Source organism: Nannospalax galili, unplaced genomic scaffold (genome assembly GCF_000622305.1).
Source record: "Nannospalax galili isolate Female #2095 unplaced genomic scaffold, S.galili_v1.0 scaffold635, whole genome shotgun sequence".
Lineage (NCBI taxonomy): Eukaryota > Metazoa > Chordata > Mammalia > Rodentia > Spalacidae > Nannospalax > Nannospalax galili.
Genome location: NW_008335836.1, coordinates 1,100,397 through 1,118,315, shown reverse-complemented (window position 1 = coordinate 1,118,315; position 17,919 = coordinate 1,100,397). Strand labels below are relative to the sequence as shown.

At 40.4% G+C, this 17,919-nt stretch overlaps 2 protein-coding genes and 1 pseudogene across 2 annotated transcripts in view; all 3 read left to right on the top strand.

The window, feature by feature from the left end:
* Positions 1 to 17,919, top strand: part of LOC103732115 (olfactomedin-4-like) — a 74,110-nt gene that overhangs the window by 29,840 nt on the left and 26,351 nt on the right. The gene's annotated exons all lie outside the window — the stretch shown is intronic.
* The window catches only part of LOC103732117 (olfactory receptor 52H1), a 20,170-nt gene continuing 3,450 nt past the window's right edge, over positions 1,200 to 17,919 (top strand). Inside the window, 1 exon segment of the mRNA XM_008830628.3 lies at positions 1,200 to 1,277. The gene's annotated coding sequence lies outside the window, so the exon portion shown is untranslated.
* On the top strand, positions 9,915 to 10,853 carry LOC103732074 (annotated as a pseudogene).

The following is a 17,919-nucleotide window of genomic DNA, read 5'->3' as shown; positions in this document are numbered from 1 at the left end:
CTGGTCCATGAGGAAATACTGCTACTCCTAGGTCATGAACCAGTGAGAGGTTCTATTTTAATCTTATCTGATAGTGCCTACCTTTTCCTGTATATAAAAATTACTATTTTTCAAACATATAGCCACAATATGGCGAAGTTTAATGTGTTATTAAAGGGGGTACTGAGAACTTTAGACTCTCATTAGAAATTATTAGACTAGCATGGTGGTGACTCACACATGAAATTGCAGCACTATGGGAAGCTAAGGCAGGAGGATTGTTATGGGCTTGAGGCCAACCTGGGCTACATAGTGAGTTCTAGGCCAGCAGCCAGGGATACAGAGTGAGACCGTGTCTTAAAAATTTTGTTTGTATTAATCCTGAGAGAATTATCCAATATCGCTTGCTCATAGTAATTTATTTATTTTGAGGGAGGGTCTCAGGCATCTCAGGATGGTCTTGAAGTTCTGATCCTCCCTGTCTACCTCCCACAGGCTGAGATTACAGGTGTGTGCCACAGTAACAGTTGTTTTCCAAAGCCTTTTACATGAATAAGTAAATTGTGTACAGGAAATGTGACAAACACCTCCCAAACCTGAACTGAAACCAAGTTGGACTTGCCAGTTCTTCCTCCTTTTCTCAGTTATTAGTGTTGGTGGTGGGATACTTGTCTCATTTGGGCAGGGATCAAAGATTCGACTTGGAAGCAGACTTTGAAAATGTTCTACTAACGAGTTTTGATGTAGGGTAAATTTTGATCAAGTTATTCTGTCTCAATCTGAGCTGTTGATGTCATGAAAATTGTTCAAGGTTCAGAAGCTCAGTACTGCCTTTTTCCTTCTCTATCTTATGCTATAGTTCCACAAAACTGTAGCTGCATCGTGTTTGAGAAGGCAGGCACAGACGTACAAATTATTTCAAACACACACGCATCGAATACACACCTAGATTACCCTGTGGGTTATTCCAGCAGCAGTGGAGAGCAATTACTCTTTTGAAAGCCTCCTGGGACCTTTTTGTCTCAGGATACCAGCAGTCCTGGAAGGGCAGAGACTGCAGACGTGACTCAGAGCACCCCAGTGTATGGGATCTTGGGCCTTAGGGGCCACACCCTTGGAAAGAGCTCTGTGCAATAACCAATTCACTGATGAGGTTCATGTATTATTGTCTCCCAGGGGGCTGTGCGCTCAGGTCAGAATGGCCACTCTGAAGGTCTAGGGGGAAGAGTAAGAGGATTTCCTTTTCAAGAGCATTATTTCTCTTCATCTTTCAGTCCCTTTCTAGGTCCTGGGGTTTGGTAAGTGTTGGGTTTAGACAAGGCAGGCAGGACTGGGAAGGCAAAGGTGGAGTGAAGTTCCTGAGGGAAAGCAATGGGTGGGTGGAGGAAGGGGAAGGAAGGGCGGAGAGATGAAGGGCTGGGCTCAGTCCAGTTTCTGGATGAAGTAAGAAGTGCAGAGTGCTGGGGGTCAGACTGTAAGGACTCAGAGAATGGAATGACTATGGATAAACGGGGTAGGAAAATATGAGGCTAAATAGAGAATACAGTTTGACAGCCAAAAAAAGTGTTTGAGAGCTTGGACCAGAAGGATGGATGCTGACTCTGCAGCATTTCTGTGAGTTTTATCCGTCTTGATGGTTTCTATCATGTGTGTATTGGTATATGTCTGTGGCACTTAAAATACTGCATAATAGTTTGCTATTACTGATTTATTAAAGTTTTAAATTTTATTTATTACAGTTTTAAATTTTATTTTTGTGTGTGAGAGAGTGAGAGAGACAGAGACAGAGAGAGACAGAGAGATATATGTGTGGGCATGCATGCCATGCTGTGCACGTGGAGGTCAGAAGATAACATTGTGGAGTCAGTTCTTTCCTGCCATTTGTGTGGGTTCGAGGGATCAAATTCAGGTCATCGGGGTGGGGGGCAAGTGCCTTTTACTCAGTGAGCCATTTTGTGGGCCCCAAGTTTTGTTATTTATTAAGAGCTTATAATCCCCCTACTTGTATGAAGTAATAGGCATTTTGGAAACATCAAATAATGTGCTGAATACGAGCAGAAGACACAGCTCGAACACAAACCCAACACCGTTCTAAAAGATACTTTTCAAGGTCTTCTGCAAGAACAGCTAGTGCTCTTAACCACTGAGCCATCTCTTCAGTCCTGTGTATTTTATTTCTTGTTCTCCTGCTTTGGAAGATTAAATACGTCAACAATGGTATTGTTAATAAACTAGAGGCACACACACGAAGTTGGTTTGCTGTCTAATATCTGACTAATTTAAAATGAACTGAATTAAATACAAATATTTATTTATTATATTTATTTATTTATTTATTTATTTATTTATTTATTTATTTTTGAGATAGGTTCTCATTCTATATCCCAGGCTGGCCTGGAACTCACTAGGTGGTCCAGGCTGCACTTGAACTTGTAGTGATCCTCCTGCCTCAGCTTCCTAAGTGCTGGCTGGGATTACAGACGAGTTAGACACCAGGCCCAGCTACAGTTGGTTTTTAAGCTGTTCTCTGTTCTGTGATTTTGTATATTTTGCAAGTCCACATCTATCTGAGCAACACAACATGTTTAACTGTATTGTATGCTTTTGCTTGATTTCTTATTCATTATTTTGGACATACATTAATTATGCTGCATGTTCGTGAAAACTAAGAGATGGCAGAACAGGAAGGATGGTGCTGACCAGGCAGCAGAAGCTAGTGTGTGTGTCAGTGAATGGGAAGATGTCTTAATCTTAAGACAGAAGACAATCAATGCAATAAACAGGGCCAGGTGTCCTACGCATGGGGGGAGCACTACATGCTGCCTCTGGTGTTAGTTAAAACGTTTTCTAGAAAAAATTTCTGTTGAGCCAAAAGAAAAGAAATGGGCAAAAGCAAGCCCTCCTAAACAGGTCTTACTTCATTGGTGAGAATCTCTTGAGCAGTATTAATAAAAATGTTAATTATGATCCCATTTTATCTTTAATGGGGGCTTTTAGGATCTTCTTAGTTTGGTACATGCTAGTTTCCAAAAGGTGGAGAGAGGGCTTCACTGGCATCCTGAGTGAAAATCGTTTCAGTGGACTGGTGAAAAGAGGAGGGTTCCAGGAACAGCAGCAGATGGGGAAATAGGGATATATAACAGTTCCACATTTAGCTATGTGCAAGAAAATATCATTAATTTTTCACTATTTAGCAGAGAATAAGATGTTGTGCATATTCAAATTTCAAATTTTTATTGATTTATTAAATTTTGACAGGGTCTCAAGGATCCCAGGCTGGTCTCCAACTCCCCATGTAGCATAGAATTACCTTAATCTCTTGCTCCTCCTGCCCCTACCTCCTGAATGCTGGGATTGGAAGTATCACTACCATACCCTGTTCACACAGTGCTGGGGATTGAGCCCAGGACTTCATAGATACTAGACAAGCACTCTACCAACTGAGCTATATCCCCAATCTTCAAATTTTATAAATGCACAGAATTTCAAAAGGGCTGTGTTGAAGACCAAGGACAGAAAGATAAATGATGAATGACCTCCCACAACAGGAGGACTTGAGACAGAGGTACATATGTGAGTAGGGCCTCAAATATGAAAGAGGCCTTTCCCCCAATTATAATAAAAAAGAGTTGATTACGAGGCATACATGTTGTCTCAGTCTTATATAATTTTATTATTGTTTCTTTTTAAAAAGTATTTTATAATTTTTATTTTATGTGTATGAGTGCTATGCCTACATGTATGTAAGTGCACCCGTGTCATGCAATGCCCACGGAGGACAGAAGAGGCTGCTGGATCCCCTGGAACTGGAGTTACAGACAGTTGTTAGCTGCCATGTGGGTGCTGGGATTCGAACCTTGGTCTTCTGCAAGAACAGTCAGTGTTCTTAACTGCTGAGCTATCTCTCAAGCCCCTTTTGTTTGTTTTTTAAGACAGGGTGTCACATAGCTCAGGTCGGCCTTGATCTCCGGATCCTCCTGCCTCTACCCACTGAGTGCTGGGATTATAGGTCTACACAACCACGAGTACCTTATAATTACTGCCTGTAGTTTCTTCTTGAAATAAAATGAAAGGGTTCTGTTGAGAAAGAGGCAGTTGAAATGAGATGGGGCATGTCCTTAGAGACAAAAACAAGTTGAAGAGGGAGAGAAATAGAACAAGGTTTTGCTACTGGATCAACAGTTAAATTGAACGTGTAAAATTATGGGAACACAAATATACCTCTTTAAGAAGTATCCATGCTTGACAATTTTCATTACCTAGAGAGCTTACTAGGTTAATGAATCTAAGAGCTGAGTTCTGGAACACATATGACAGAGGTCAGTGGAGGAAGGGCAGGAAGCATAGTGGCAAGAGAGACTGAAATGATGAATCGGGATTTAACCTGGAAAGGGAGGAGTGTGCACGTGGTTTCTAATGAAAGGTGGTGAGGAGATCAATGTCATAGGACTCAAGGTTTTGGAAGACTAGAATGCCCTAATTTGCAGTTGACGGGGCTGATGAATTTTGAGCTAAAGTGCTTCAAACTGTGGGCCTGAACTGGGTGATTACACTTCAATCACAATAGGACCCAAACTGAGGAAACTGCATTGGGTAGGTGAATCAGAAGGATGCAGACTTCCTGAGGTAAAGGCAAGATGTAGGTCTTTAAAGAACCAGAGGGAATCGTCTGGAAGACTGGAAGATAATAAGGAAAAGCAGTTGAATGACTAGGAACAGTCATTTTAAACAAATTCCTAATAAAAGATTTAAAAGGGGTGATGATGTGCTAGGTAGGTAAAAGTGCTTAACTTGCAAGCTTAGTTTTATCCCCAGAACCCACATAAAGGAGGAGGGAAAGAATTGACACCATGAAGTTGTCCTCTGACCTCCACACGCATGCAGTGGCGCATGTGCACGTGTGTGCACACATGCACACACATACACACACACACAAATAATAAAATTTAAATAAATACTAAGAAATGTCACTAAGGAATGTTCCTTTAAACAGTACCAAGTACTTTTTGCTCTATTTAATTATTTATAAATTAAAATTTATTTAATTGAATTAAATTAATTTATTCATTCATTGTGTTTGTGTGTGAATGCACAGTGTGAAGGTCTAATGACCGTGTTCAGGAATTGGTTCTATCCACCATGTGGGTCTTATCATTGAGCTTATTGGCAAATACCTTTACCCACTGAGTCACCTTGCCAACACCAAAATTAGTTATATTATGATGTGCCAGGTTTTCTTGAAATACTTAAATTTGTCTGAAATACATTTGTTTAGCCTTTTATTTTATCCTTTTCTGGGTCGTTTTGTTTAGGCATTTCATATGTGAACACCATATAATTGGATTTTACTTTTCAAAGCTCTACTGATAGCTCATATTTTTTAATAGGAGAATTCAAACAATCTGTACCCATAACTGTAAGTGTTATATTTGGTTTCAGGCTGTTTACTTTTTAAATTTTTAATTAATTTATTTTTTTTTAGAATTTCATATAGTGTATATTGATTATATTAACCCCACCTCCCAATTCCTCCCAGGTCCACTCATCCTTTCTCTACCCACCAAACTTAGGGTTCTCTTTTGTGTGGTTTAAACCCTTCAAGTTCAATTTATGCTGCCCATTTACTTTTGGGTGAGGGGTCATCCATTGGAGCATGACCAGCCTACCAGAGGCCACATTCTAAAGGAGACTGACTCTCCCACTCCAGGCACTTATTAGTTGCTAATAGCTCCTCAGCTAGGGGCAGGACATCGTGCCCACATTCCCTGTCCATGCTGGGTTTTTGTCTGGCTTAAGAATGTGTGCAAGTTTTGTGCATGCTATCACAGTCACTGTTGATACGAGCAGCTGCCCTGTTGTGTCTGGAAAGCATTATTTCCTTGTATTCATCCACCACCTCAGGCTCTTAGAATCTTTCCATTCCTTCTTCCACAATGATCCCTGAGCCTTAGGAGGAGAGAATGTGAAATAGGTGTCCCATTAAGGGCTGAGAATCCCATAGTCTCATATTCTCTGCCTCTTGACCAGTTGTGGGCCTCTGTGTTAACTGCTGTCTCTGCCATAAGAGGTTTCTCTGGTTTGAGTTGAGAGATGCACTAATCTGTGGGTATATAATGATATCATTAGGAGTCAGTTTAATGCTATATCCTTTTAGCAGAATAATAGTAGTGGGTTCTTTCCTAGGGTCTGTGACTTATCTAGCCATAGGTTCTTGGCCCTGATAACAATGCCAGATATGGGTTTCATCTTATGGAGGGGACTTATATCTAATCAGAAAGTGGTTGGTTACTCCTATGGCATTCCTGTTACTATTGTGCCAGTGGGTGTATCTTTCCAGGCTGGTCATTACTTAGTTCACAGCTGAGTAAGATGGGTGCTGACTTTTCTCTTCCAATATTTCTCATAGCTCCTTCCAGCACCATGAAAACTAGCCAATAGGAATGAAGCTTCCAGGTCAGAACCAGTTGATTTCTCCATGTTTTATGTCTCAAGTATGTGCTGTCTTCAGCAATAGGGTCTTGCCATCAAGTTCTGCAAGGTAACCAAGAGCCATGACCAGGGCCTGTAATATTTGGACATTTATGGTACCCCACTAGTCAGAAACTCCAAAGGAGTAATCTGTTCCTGGCATTGGGCTTTTGCTTATTTGTTTCATACTTTTAGCTTGATATGTCATCTTTGTGCAGTTTAATTGTCTTTTGCTATCCTGATATGCTATATATTCCATTTTCCATATAGCTTGCTAACTCTATAATGAATTCAGCTTATGAACACAGAAGCTTTGGAAAAGACTCTTGGGGTTTGATTTCCAGATTTATCATTTCTTTATTTTCTGGCTTTGACAAGTTATTCTCTCTGATTCAAGTTCTGCACCTGTAAAATATGGATTGTATTATTATGTACCTCATAGGTTTATTTTCTTGAGATAGGGACTCATGTGCTGGTACCAATTTCACTATGTAGCTGAGAATGACATTTAACTTTTGATCTTCCTATCTACATCCCAAGTACTGGGATTATAGATGTGTGACAGCATGAAGAAGGATTTATGTGGTGCTGGGGGATAGAACCTAGGGCTTCCTACACGCTAGGCAAGCACTCTACCATCTGAATTACACCCCCAATCTTCTCATAGGATTTTTTTTTTTTTTTGGTCTTTTTGAGACAGTGTTTCCCTGTAGCCCCAGCTGTCTTGGAACACACTGTGTAGACTAGGTTGGCCTTGAACTCACAGAGATCCGCCTGCCTCTGCCTCCCGAGTGCTGGGATTAAAGGCGTGCGCCACCACACCTGGCGTAGGACTTTTAAGAGAATTGCAAAGGTGATTTCATTGTAAGATTTTTCAACTTGTGCCAAATGCTGAAAATTAAAAAAAAATTCTCTATTGCTCAGCATTGAGAATAAGTTCTATATTTCTTCCACTAGAGGTCCCCTCAGTGTTGTTTTCCAAAAGTACATTTGAATCAGTTTTCTCTAATTCCCACAGATTTCTCTCCATCATCACTAAGGTCGGACTGGAGACTAAGCCTCAATTTTTTTCTATGATGTTTTCCATCATGAGGCATTGGACATCCCAGTTACAGAGAACTGGCTGGTCTGCAAGTCCCAGGGGCATCAGGACAGTGACTGAAATTGGGGTAGCGCTGGTATTGTGGACAATCTTGGTTCCAATGATCTGCATCCATTGTGTGTATGACCGTTGGCCACAGAGACTAGAAGAGGGAGTCAGATCCCTTGGAACTGGAGTTACAGATGGTAGATAACTGAAATGTAGGTGCTGGATCTTGAACCCAGGTCCTCTGCAAGAGCAGTCAGTGCTCTTAACCTCTGAGCCATCTCTCTAGCCCCTTGTTTATATTCTCTTCACACTTTCATATCTCTTGTGAATTCTTGGCATCTAACATCATCTGGAGGTGCCACCTGGTGTGGGGAAGCAGCATTAAAGTGCTGGCTGTAGACACTTACCTTGGCTCTGCCAGTTACTAAAGATGAGATCTTCCTTGGACAGATAGATTGCTTCTCAGATATTGAGTTTTTCTTTGAAAAAGGGAAAAGACAAAGTTCATATTTCACTAGGTAGCTCCAAAGGAGATAGCACATATAAGATGCTGGTGATATGTTTATAACTGTTAATTATCTCATTTTCCCAAGAGTGACACATTGATTTTAGTGTCTTCTCCCTGCATGAAGTTAGAATACTTTTCTCTATACACATTTTTTCAACAATGAATTATATTGACTCAGGAAAAACTCAGTCATTTAAATAGAATATTTTGAAGATTCAAGAAAAACTTGGGAAATCATACCAGGAGTCTGGTGGATCTTTCTCAAAGTAAAGAGCATGGATCTTCATGATAATGGAAACATTTTTTTCTTCTTTTATTTTCTATTTTGCCATTTCTTTTTTTTTGTAAATTTTTAATCGAATTTTTATATATTTCATACAGAACATCATAATCAAACTTAACCATCTTTATATCCCCATCCCCCCTGGCACCGACCCACAGACCCCCACCCCACTGGAATTCAAACATTCTGTCACTTGTGTTAAGGCCTATCATGTTAAGTTAATGTTTCCAAAAATCCCTCAGTGCAAGTTTATCCACTGAAGTCTAGTCAGCCTGTCTAGAGTCCCTCTCTTTAAGAAGATCAGCTCTTCCTCATCAGTAATTCTTCAACTAAGATTGGGGTATGTGGCTGGGTATGATGGCACACACCTTTAATCCCAGCACTTGGGAGGCAGAGGCAGGTGGGGCTCTGTGAGTTCAAGGCCAGCCCAGTCTACAAAGCAAGTTCCAGGCTAGCTGGAGCTACAGGGAGACCCTGTCTCAAAAAGACCAAAAATAAAGCCGGGCGTGGTGATGCACGCCTGTAGTCCCAGCATTTGGGAAGCAGAGGCAGGAGGATCTCTGTGAGTTCAAGGCCAGCCTGGTCTACATAGTGAGTTCCAGGCCAGCTGGGGCTACAGGGAGACCCTGTATCAAAAAGGCCAAAAAAAAAAAAAAAAAAAATCAAACCAAACCAAACGCAAACAACAACAAAAAAAGCCCACAAAAAACCAACCAAACAAACAAACAGAAGATTGGAGCTTGTTGCTTATTTTTACAGATCTGTGCTGGAGTTTTGTGCTTGAGTTTGCATAGGTCTTGTACATGCTGACAACCATTGCTGTTGGTTCATATTGAACAAGGTCCTAGGAGCTTGTAGGATTCTATTCCATATGGTAGTGCACCTCCTCCCTGGCTCTTGCAATCTTTCCATCCCCCTCTCCCGCAAGACATTTCATATAATAGATCTTAATAAAATTTAGACTCCCTCCCATCCATGCTCCCCATAGGTCCTGTCACTGGATTTCACGCATTCTGACATATATAAAGTCCTATCTGGTCAAGTATTTGTACACAGATGTCCTTTGGTGCAATTCCATCCACTGGAGTCTAGTCAACCTATCTAGAATCACTCCCTTAAAGAAGATTTACTCTCTCTCACCCCACAGTGACCAGTTGTCAATGGCTTCTCAGCTAAGGTTGGGGCCTGCTGCTGCCCATTTCCCTTGTTCTGTGTGGGGCTTTTGTCTGAGCCTTCTGCATGCTGCCACCATTGTTGTATGTTCATGCACCAACCCTGACTCTTACAATCTTCTCGTCCCCTCTTCTATTTTGAAACAAAGTTTTTCTATAGCCCCAGTTGGCCTTGAACTCATTGTGTAGATCAGGTTGGCCTCGATCTCACAGAGATCTTCCTGCCTCTGCCTCCCAAGTACTAGGATTAAAGGCATGTGCCACCATACCTGGTGGGAGTTTCTTTTTGAAATACCAAAAAGAGGAGAGATGGCCCCAAGGACACCGAGGAGGAAGAATTATCATACAATTTCTTGTACTCAACATATGCGTTTATTTTATGGCACAGAAACTATTAATTAGATCGCAGTGGCCATGCACAACATGAGTAGTGACAACACAGGCCCCTTCACCCTTTCCGGCATTCCTGGACTTGAGCAGTACCATGTCTGGATCAGCATCCCATTCCACTGTATCTACTTGGTGGCTATCGTGGGCAACAGCATCCTTCTCTACCTCATCACAGTGGAACACAGTCTTCATTAACCTATGTTCTTCTTTCTGTCCATGTTGGCCATGACTGACCTCATACTATCTACAACCTGTGTCCCCCAAACCCTTAGCATCTTCTGGTTTGGTCCCCAGAAAATCAGTCTTCCTGGCTGTCTGACCCAGCTGTTCTTTCTACACTGCAGCTTTGTCTTGGATTTTGCTATCCTGTTGGCCATGGCGATTGACCGCTACGTGGCCATCTGCTTACCCTTGAGATATACCACCATTCTCACACCCAAAACCATCATCACAATCACTGTAGGAATCTCTTTCCGAAGTTTCTGTGTCATTGTACCATGTGTTTTCCTTGTGAATCGCTTTCCCTTTTGCAGGACACACATCATCACCCATACATACTGTGAGCATATTGGTTTGCCTGGCTGGTGTGTTCGGATATCTCCATCAACGTCTGGTATGGCTTTTGTGTCCCTATCATGACAGTGATTTCAGATGTGATCCTCATCGGTGTCTCCTACACCCTCATCCTGTGTGTTGTTTTTCGGCTCCTCCCCAAGATGCACGCAGAGGGCTCTGGGCACCTGTGGTTCCCACGTCTGTGTCATCCTCATGTTTTACAGCCCAGCATTCTTCTCCATTGTTGCTCATCGCTTTGGGCACGATGTCCCTCGCACCTTTCACATTATCTTTGCTAACCTGTATGTGATCATTCCACCTGTACTTAACCCTGTTGTCTATGGAGTAAAGACCAAGCAGATCCGGGACAAAGCCATTCTTCTGCTCTGTCCCAAGGGATCCCAATGACATATGCCTGAAGACTGGAAGCTGGGGGATGTCAGAAAGTGCAGCAGTTCAAACACTGAACCCACAACCAGAGGCTTCTAAGAGAGGGCAGATGAAAATATTCAGTACGGAATCAGACTGTGGTCATGCCTTCTTATGTTATGTTATGTTATGTTATGTTATGTTATGTTATGTTATGTTATGCAGAGATCTATTCAGTCATTCCAGTTTTAGGAAAATATATTCAGAGTTTAGAAAATGACAAATACTTATTTCACTTCTGGAAACAAACACTTTTGTAATTCTTTATGGTTGCTCTAAGGTAGAACAAAAGATTTAATTAAAACAATAAATTTGTTGATAACTCATTTTCATTTAAAATATTTCCAAGTAATCTGAGTCATGTTTTCACATATGCCATAATGGTTTATTTACACAATATAATAGTGTAGGAAAGTACTGTGATTATCCTGTAAGTTTCTAGTTTAAAAATTACATTTATTTATTTATTTGTTTGTTTGTTTGTTTGTGTGTGTGTGTGTGTGTGTGTGTGTGTGTGTGTGTGTGTGTACCATGATGTGTGTGTAGATCAGAGGACAACTTTGGGGGGATTTGATCTTCTGCTTGACCATGTGGGATCCTGGGTTCAATCTAAGGTTGTCAGTCTTGGTGACAAGCATGTTTACCTATTTACCATCTTGCAGCTCATTTCTTGATTTTTAATATGGTAATTATTATTCATTGCTAGGCAACATCAATTAGGTGGATGTTCTGATGTCTACTAGGTATATAGGTAATAGTTATCAAATAAATGAATAGAAAATCTTCATGGAATTATTAAATAAATATTGTAGATAATTTAACGAGAGGATTAGGATGATGCTACAAAAAATGAAAAGAAAAAAGAAAATACATGAAGAGATAGAATATCTTTCCATAGAACCACCCCAGGACTAAGGAGTCCTGGAAAATAACTGGACTCCATATGGTAAAAGTGACCAAATGAAAGCACAAATAATGAACTAAGAGGCTGCGGTGAATACATAGAAAATATTAAAACAGACATAAGGGTTTTTCATTTTAATCACTTAAGTGCCTCATAATTAAAAATAGTAGCAAGTTTTCAAATTAATTACAGTTTTCTGTACATGGTAGTAATTGAATTGTAGGAACTTCCATTTGAAAACAATTCATTTCATCTGAACTCCTCCAGATTAGGTAGAGCAGGGCTGTCTGCCTGTTGAGTTGTCACTCCTTGATCACTCCTTGATCGTGCTAAGAGAATTAATACTCAGGTTTTGAATAATAGATGTTTTCAGCATTTAATTGGCGGTAAATAACAAATGGCATATTTTAAAATGTGACTAGAGTAGAAATAGAAATGAATAGAGTAGCATATCAGAAAATATTACTATTTTAGTCCAGTAACACCATTAAAATTGACCAGAAAAAAATTTATATTGGCTCAAGCTCTAATGACAACATAAAGCTCTGACTTCTACATTACCTCATGTAATCAGATATAAAAGAGAGCAAGCTGATTATTTTGTAAAGGAATAGAGAGTAAATGAAAGAAAATAATTAGAAATTTCCATATCTTAAGCCTAATTTGCTATTCCTACAAAATAATGGGCATAGCATATTTAGTTGGCTGTGCTCTGTTAAACAAAGCAATGTTCTGAATTTGACATTTAATTTTTATTTATTTGCTTATTTTTATTTTATATGTGTGAATGTTTTGTCTGCACGTCTGTACGTGCACCATGCTGTGCAATACCTGTGGATGCCAAAAGTGGCTGGTGGATCCACTAGAACTGGATTGACTGATGTTTTTAACTGTCATGTAGGGTGCTGGAAACTGAAACCTGGGGCATCTGCAAAAGCAGCCAATGCTCATAATTGCTGTGCCATCTCTCCAGCTCCTTGACTGACATTTAAAATAATTACTCTTGTAATATTGGGCATTAGAAGGATACATATTAAAAATGAAATTATTAGTAAGATTCTGTATAACAAGAAGGACTAAAGAAAAACAGGTTTGAGAGTTGGCTCAGTGGTTAAGATGCTTGTGTGGTTAGTGTGTGAGGACCACGGTTCAGATTCTCAGCACTCATGTAAATGTGGAATTGCCTGTAATTTCAGCTTCTGAAGGCAGAGGCATGGAATCCTTACAGCAAGATGGTTCAATAGCTGTATATATGGAATCTGGTTTGATTGAAAAACGATAACTCAATGAATATGGTGGAAGATAGATTGAGAGTGATTCCTGACATCGACCTGGGGCCTCCAACATGCACATGTCCACACTGCTCACACCCCTACATACACATATGCCTACACATATGCAAACATGCAAATACACATTCACACCACACACTCATGAAAATGAAAAGAAAGATAGCACAGGAAAGTGAATTCGCAGTTTTAGAATCTACCTTTTACAGTTATTGTCATGTTCCTGTACATAGCATATTTAGATTTACTGGCTTCACTGAACTCAGGGAAGTTGATATCATTGTTAGAATTGAGGCATACGAGCCTCTTCAGTAAGAATGAATGAATGAATTAATTAATTAATAATGATATATTTTGAGATTTGGGTTAACAGGATTTTTTTTCTTTTATCTTCCATTTTTAAATTTTTTTTTCTTTTTTTCTTTTTTACTTTTTTGATCTCTTTGAAACAGGGTCTCCCTGTAGCTTCAGCTGGCCTGGAACTCACTATTGTAGACTAGGCTGGCCTTGAACTCAGAGATCTGCCTGCCTCTGCCTCCTGAGTGCTGGGATTAAAGGCGTGTGCCACCACGCTTGGCAAAACTAACAGAATTTTTTTTTTGAAGTTTTTAAAATTTTATTAGAATCTTAAAGAAAAATCCTCAGGGTAGGAGAGCTGGTAATCTTGGCAGCTTCTTTGAGGAGGTGAACGGTGGGAAGAAGGAAAGAAAGCCATGAAGCCATGCAGGCTTAGAGCCTGCATGGAGGTCAGACACGTGGCTGACTCGTAGCCAGCCACACAGCTGGGAGAAGGAAGCTTTAGAGAAAAAGCCTTAAAGAAAGCATGTTTAGTAGGAAAGACATGAAGAAGAAAAGGAGAAATTATACCTTCCTGAAGAGTTCAGGAAAACAACAGACTTACAGAGACCTACATGACTTTGCTGGTCTGGAGAAGTTCTGCCAAAGCTAACAGAATTCTTAACAGTATCAATGTCCTGACTTGTCTTCTTATCAGAAACATATTTCAATAGTTGTATTATTTTTACTAATGAACAACTTCTAATGAAGCTTCAGTTTGAGTATAGTCTCTAATAATGACAGTGTAGCAGTGACACAAAGGTCTGGATACAGATGATCAAAGGTAGAGGAGATGGCTTGGATTAGATGGGAAAAACGAGTCTCTAGCTAAGATATAACATGAAGAGACACGCAGTCTAGAGAGAACAGTCTGTCTGCAGTGTGGAAAGTAGATAGTGGAAGAGGAAAGCGGGGATCAGATGATCTTATAAAGATCTATTACAGTAGTTTAAGCAAGACATTATGGTAGCCAGACAGTGGAACAGAGGGTGGACTGGGAAGACACTTAAGTGGAAACAGCACTGTAATCAGGTAAAAAGAAACAAACACCATCCCCTCACCCCTGAATAAAGAGAAGACACAAAACTAACCTACAAGCCAAGCATGGTGACAGATGCCTTTACTCCCAGCACTCAGGAAGGAGAGGCAGGTGGATCTCTACAACTTTTAGGCAAGCCTGGCCAACAAAGTGAGTTCAGGTCAGCCAAGTCTACATGTGGAGACCATGTTTCAATAAAAGAAACCAAACCAAGCAAAACAAAAACAAACAAACAAAATCCCACAAAGACAATGCAAAACAAACCAAAGGTAACCCCTGAGTAGTGAGATGACTCTGGTTGAACTGGAGAGCACTGGGAAAGGAGCTGGTTTAGGACATAGGGTTTTGAGGGTAAAATGAGATATACAGCAATAGATACCACAGAAAGTAATCGTTTGATGGTGCGTCCTTGGATATTCCTTCAAACGAAGTAGCATGTAGAGCCTGTTCCATGCCTGCCCCAGTAGAGGATTCCAAACAGTTCTTCTGCTTTCCAGGTTTTCTGCTCAGATTCACACATAGGCTGGTCCTCCAGTGAAAACCGAAGTACATACCAGTCCACAGAAGCTGATGCTGGGAACTCAGTAAAATATTATTGGAATCCTTGGACGCAGCTCTGTCATTTCCACTTTAAGAAATGCACTAGGCGATTGGTCTAGACTTTGAGTACGCTACTGTGTTCAGCATTTTCACGTGCTCTTCCCATTTACTTTAACTCTCAGTTCCTATATAGTTTGTACTGTTAATGATTTGAATCTAAAATTGTCCCTAAAGGCTCAACTGTTAAGGACTTGGTTACCAGCTAATGGACTTTTTAAGAGGTAAATAGATTAATCATGAGGGCTCTCAGTTCATTAATGGATTAACCATTGATGAGTCTTAGCTGAATGGAATATTAGGAGGTGCCAGGGAGGGTGTGACTTATCCTTGGATTCTTCCTTACTTTCCACCCATCTGCCGTGAGTGACCAACTTGATCTACCATATAAACCCTGTAATGATGTTCTGCCTCATCATATAGAGACCTAAAGCAAGGAGGCCAGGTGACCATGTACCAAGATCTCTGAAACGGTGATTCAAAAATGTATCATTTTTTCTCCTTTTAAAAATCTCATTCCTTTACAAATTTAGTTGTTTTTTATGTGTGCCAGTGTTTTACCGGCATGTATGTGGGTGCACAGAATGCCCACAGAGACCAGAAGCCTGATTCCCAGGAACTGGCATGGACAATTCTGAGCCTTCTTGTGGGTGTTGTGAACCAAACTCAGGTACTCTGCAAAAACAGCCACTGATCTTAATTGCTGAGCCTTTCTCTCTCTCTCTCTCTCTCTCTCTCTCTCCACATATGGATGGGGAGGGTCTCTCCTTTCACCATGTGGGTTCTGGGACTTGAATTCAGGGCATCAGGTTTGGCAGCAAGCACCTTTATATGCTGAGCCACCTCGCCAGTCCACATCTTTCTTTTCTTACGTGGTTTTGGGATATTTTTCAAATAGATGATAAACTCACTGACAGAGGTTCATTCTAATGTCATTAACATTACAAGAGACCAATCACATCATCCAAAGTCCTCTATCTGGGAAGGGAGACCTTCAATTTAATCCCTGGTGATATGATGGACATGTACATGCATGACCTTCATCCCACAAACCTATCACAACATGTCAAAGCAAATTCCAAACCAAAAAGTACCCTGTCCCTGAAGCAGTGGCACAGGCAGTGTTAACAGTAACTTATCTCTTCTTCCCTTGAGGCTGAGAAGAGAGAGCATGGATGTCCCTCAGGCCCCAGCACTGCATCTGCCCGCCCACATCAGGCAGTGACCAGAGAACACATATGCACTTGGAAGCACCCTCACTGCCCGTTCCTCCCTTCTCGTCCACTTGTTTCTTTGATTGGCATCGTTGCCCCTCTTGCAGATTTTTCTGTGTGTCTGTCAGGCTCACTTTCTTCTTACAGTTTGGCATGATTCTCAGGATTAGGTGAGTGTTGGCTGTTTGAGTGCGTTTTAATGGAACTAGGATTTGGAGAGAGAGGAGTGGAAGAAAAACCCTGTGCTCCATTGCCTAGGAGCCATGGATTGGGCACAAGAATGCTGCTCCTTGAGCAACCTCCCCTTTATAACTGAGGCCATGTCTACAGGATTTGTGTTAATGCTCCCTTGAATGGGTGTGTCCTGATGAAGACATGGAGAGTTACATAACTGAGTTAAGATTGGCCACTGTTAGCATTGTTCAGCCTACTACTGTGCCAGACCTACAGGACAGATAGGCAAGTTAAAGAGCATGGTTACGCTTGCAGGTATGTGTGCATGCCGGGGAACTCTTGTTAATTTTTATTCAACAGTCGTCTCTCATTCTCTTTATCTGACTTCTAATAATAAATACTTATGATATGAAATGCAACCTAATAAGAAAGATTTACTACTTTGTAAATACTTAGTAATATAGATACTTACTATCTAGATGAGTACTTAGTATTTAGTAAGATAGATACTATCTCCCAAATAGTGCATTTTGGGTAATATTTCATTTTATCATAAAGGACTCTGGGGTAGAGAGATGAACACATAAAAAATAAAAATAAAAAATAAAATATTTTTTTAAAAAAGAACATTTGTTGTTCTTGCAGAGGTCCTGAGTTCAGTTCCCAGCACCCACTTGACAGCTCAAAACTATCTGTACCTCCAGTTCCAAGGCTAGCCCAAGCTTTCTGCCACCCTCTTCAGTTTTGCACACATGTGGCAACTTATATACAGGCAGACAATACATTCATACACAGAAATATAAATACACAAAAATGGAAGAATAAAAAAAAATCAAGTGGTTCAAATAGCTTTCCAAACTCACATTGCTAGTAAGTTGTGGAACCAGCATTAAAGATAATTGGCTTTCTGTCTCCACAGCATACACACTGCACCAACATTTTATCAGAATGTTGTTAATACATCTGTACATTTTTCATAATTTTATAATCATATGTGACACATTTGATAAATTTAACACTAATTCCTTATTTCATATAATAGCTAATTCTGGAGTTCATATTTAAATTTTTTAATATGCCACACACTAATTTTCTTTCTCTATTAAGTTAAAATGTTAATTACATGCATTATTTATTTGTGTATGCTCATAGGCCACTATGTTTGTGTGGTGGTCAAAAATGAAGAAATCTAAACTAAGCATGGTGGAACACACCTGTAATTACAGCATTAAGACTGGAGGCAATCTGTGTTATAGATGGAGTTTAAGGCAAGAGTGGGCTTAGTGACACACTCTCTCTTTGACTTATCCTCACATGGATGGAGCTGGTAAAAGAAAGGAGCCAGGGGCTCCTCCCAACCCCATGGGACCCCTGAGGAACAAATCCTCTAACGACCTCAAGAGTAAAAACAAATCAGTTTATCTGGTCCAATTGTATGTCCTTAAACACCCAAAAGGGAAGTATAACCAAACATTAAAGGGGCCAACATAAT